The 2,963-nt window shown below is 39.4% G+C and overlaps 1 protein-coding gene across 1 annotated transcript in view; it reads right to left on the reverse strand.

Annotated features, from left to right (window-relative positions):
* Positions 1-2,963, reverse strand: part of TANC2 (tetratricopeptide repeat, ankyrin repeat and coiled-coil containing 2) — a 346,976-nt gene that overhangs the window by 14,028 nt on the left and 329,985 nt on the right. The window lies entirely within an intron of this gene.

Consider the following 2,963-nt stretch of genomic DNA (forward strand, 5'->3'; position numbering starts at 1 on the left):
TCTTCACATAGTTGGCATCTCATACTTACTAACTCAATTAGAGATCAACTTACTGTACATTGTACGTGGGACATTTGGCTGCCTCCTCAGCTGGACAAGATTCAGATGTCAGCTCAAGTTTGGGGCCTGCCACAGCCAGGCTCAAGGTCTACTCAGCAGTTATGTGGCCTATCACCTTTGTATCCCTAGAGGTCAGCAGACTCTGTGGTTTCCCACAGCAGGATGCAAAGCTGGAAGAGACCACACCTCTAAGCCTGATGAGAGCCATTTATGTACTGAGGTTTCTTTACATAATGGTGTAATTTGTAATTAAAACATCAACTCTAACATGGAATAAATGTGCACATGAGACAGAATTTGAGGAGTTTTCTCAGATGCAATATTTATAAAATCCCTAGACAAGTCTTCAGTTGTGGAAAAAACAGAAGAATAAGGTTTTGGATATATATTATAGATAAACTGATTTTCCAAAGATAAGGAAAGCTTTAAGAAATTAAAAGGAGATACATATAAAACAGATCCATAGTATGTTCAAACTTCCAAAATTCAATTATAATCTCATTTTCTGTTTTCTTTCTTGTGCAATTAAAGAACTCATAATTCTCCCAAACATTATCTTACAACTTTGCAGTTATCTTCAACCCCCCATCTGTCTTATTTCCTATATCTAAACAGCCTTTACATCCAACATATCTCTCACACCCAGCCCTTTTGCCCTATTTGGAAAGACATTGCCCCTGTAGTAGCACATCATTATGTCTTAGTTTTACAATGGCGTCCTAACCCATCTCTGGTTCGCTATAATTCCTTCATCAATCTACTCTTCGCACTATTGCCAGAGTAATTTTTTTAAAGCACAACTCTGGCATCAATTCCCTTCTTAAAAATTTTTAAAGGCTCCTCACTTCCTTCAGAATTAAATCCAAATTCCTGGGTGGAGCCTGTGGCTCAAGGAGTAGAGCGCTGGCCCCATATACTGGGGGTGGTGGGTTCAAGCCCGGCCCCAGCCAAAAAACTGCAAAAAAAAAAAAAAAAAAAAAAAAAAAAGAATTAAATCCAAATTCCTTTAACCTGGCCTTTAAACTTTTCTTTCCACATACCTTTCCAGTTTTATTACCCAATAGTCTTTTGTGTTTCACTGGACAACTTGCCTGTTTTCCCAACAGTAAGTTCTATTCCTCCCTGACTTTTTTTTTTTGAGACAGAGTCTCACTATGTAGCCCCTAGTAGAGTGCCCTAGTGTCACAGCTCACAGCAACCTCAAACTCAAACTCTTGGGCTTAAGTGATTTTCTTGCCTCAGCCTCCCAGTAGCGGGGATTACAGCTGCCCGCCACAACACCTGGCTATTTTTTGTTGCAGTTGTCATTGTTGTTTAGCTGGCCTCTGGGCTGGATTCAAACCCATCAGCCTTGGCGTATGTGGCTGGCGCCATAACCACTGTGCCGAGCTCTGCCTGACCTTTCATCTAGATTACTTCCTCTATCTACATATACAACATTTTTTCTATTCAAGTTTCAAACGCTATCCTATTTCAACTCAAAGAACATTTTTAATCTGATCACTCAGAATGCTCTGCTTTTTAAGGTACTTATCTTTGTTTTATCTCTTTCTTGTCAGATTATGGACACTTTGTTGGTACAGATTATAGTTTATTAATTAAAAAAAATGAAAATCCTTCACAGTTCCCAGTATACTATTTTATAGAAAACATAGATTAAATAAATGTAGGATTTGTCTGACTTAGAGAAAGTCTCTCATTTAAATGTGAAAAAAGTCAAACAGTCCAAAGATCAGAAAGTCTTCACTGCTGAGGGAGAAGATATATCTGGAATCTGTGCCTAATGAGCTTCTATGGTAAGCCAGACAGACACTGTGCAGCTATCTAAAGGTTCTCAGTGGCTGAAGCCATCCTTTCCCAGTAGATTCAGTTCGTTTGGGAATATCTACTCTGGCCATGTCTCATCTAGGCACATTCTCTTCCCACCCCCACCCCGTCCCAGCAGAGATGAGGGTATCATGGAGCCAGATTTATCTGATAACTGCTCTGGAAACAAGAGCCACTTTGTGCACAAGAAGAGAAAGTCTCTCTTCCACTTCTGACTCAACCTTGAGTCCAAGGCTGTGGAAACAAATTTTACCTGAAGGATACAGTATAGCTAAAGATCCAGTAAGTCTCTGACTGAACTGTACTATGAAATCTTAGAAGAAAACGAATCTTCTTCCTATTTCAACTTCCCTCAACTGTTCAGGCCTGGATATAACTCTTCAGAAGGTTGGTTTCCTTGAAGGACAGTGCATGTTCTTATGGATATAATTAAAGATGTTCTGGCTAAGTTTACTAATAGGGGAAGCTAACTGGAATGGAGTCATGGCTTCAGTCACAAACTCACTGCCTCCTGCTTCAGGCAAATACTCAAGCTCCACCAGATGGCACTGTACAGTCGCCGGTGACTTGAGCTTTTTCTACTACAAAGGTGTATCATCAACCACAGGTGACAGGCCATAGCAAATGATGGGGGCCTGAGATGCTTTATGATGGAGGTATGTCACAACCTTCTTTAACTTCTTTCCCATTCACTAGGAATTTGTAGATGTTGGTAAGAGTCAAAGGAAATATACTACAATAACAGGATAATAATATTTCAATTTCCCATACGGGGTCCCACTGTCAGCAGGTGTCTTACCTGCCATTTGCCTCTTTTGGATTCAAGAAAACCATTAGTTGTGCAGGCTTACAAAAGAATTGATGAAGTCAAAATACTATCCCTAACAGTTATTGAATGTACACTCAAAAAATCAAAGTTTAGAGATTACTGATTTGAATGGGCACTTAGGATATGTTCATTTAACTACAATCCCTCGAGTCATAAGGAAATAGAGAATGTCAGAGTTAGAAGGTTCCACTGTATATAAGGAAGTGAGATGGCCTTTCATTTTCTTTTCTTTCTTTTTTTTTTTTTT

This window comes from Otolemur garnettii, unplaced genomic scaffold, assembly GCF_000181295.1.
Source record: "Otolemur garnettii isolate 467f Iridium unplaced genomic scaffold, OtoGar3 scaffold00018, whole genome shotgun sequence".
In the NCBI taxonomy this organism is placed as follows: domain Eukaryota; kingdom Metazoa; phylum Chordata; class Mammalia; order Primates; family Galagidae; genus Otolemur; species Otolemur garnettii.